We start from the raw sequence: 644 nt of genomic DNA, 5'->3' as shown, positions 1-644 counted from the left end.
AAAGCAGAGGAATCAGAAGAAAAGAATCACTCAGAACTAAAGCTCAAAATGTGCACAAAAATAGCCTTTTGGAAGGAATGGAGAGCAATATTGGGAACTAGATCAAAGAGAAGCTATTAGAGAAAACAAAACTTGGTATGAAAGTTGGAACAAAGGTTCAATGTTTCGGCTGAAAAATAGAATGGAAAAACACACAAAAAAGATTAGAGTATTAATAGATCAATCATTGTCCTACTTGAAAATCTGCCAAAAGCTGATAAAGAAACGGAACATATAAAAAGGAAGCTCCATGGAGAATAAAAGCAGGTTCAGTACCTATATAGTTTGGTTTCTGAGTGGAGAGAGAGAAATTGAATGGGGAGGAAGAATTGAATTAACAATGACTAGCTGTCACCCGCAATTACAGCTGTGAAGTATCAGAACCAGAGAGTGTGGAGTCAAGAAAAGATAAATAAGTAAGAAAAGGACAAAAAATCTACCATTAGGTAGTAAACATAAAAATACAAGAGCATAAGAGACAAAACCCCTGAAATGTGGAAGAAAAAAACAAATGAAACGCAAAGTAACACACTTCAGATTGGCGTAGATTTAACAGGGGAGCTACAATTTAGAAAACAATGGGAACAGACCTTCACAATATATAT

The sequence above is a fragment of the Octodon degus genome, unplaced genomic scaffold (assembly GCF_000260255.1).
Source record: "Octodon degus isolate 3935 unplaced genomic scaffold, OctDeg1.0 scaffold00025, whole genome shotgun sequence".
Taxonomy (NCBI): Eukaryota; Metazoa; Chordata; class Mammalia; order Rodentia; family Octodontidae; genus Octodon; species Octodon degus.
This window is presented reverse-complemented; position numbering follows the sequence as displayed.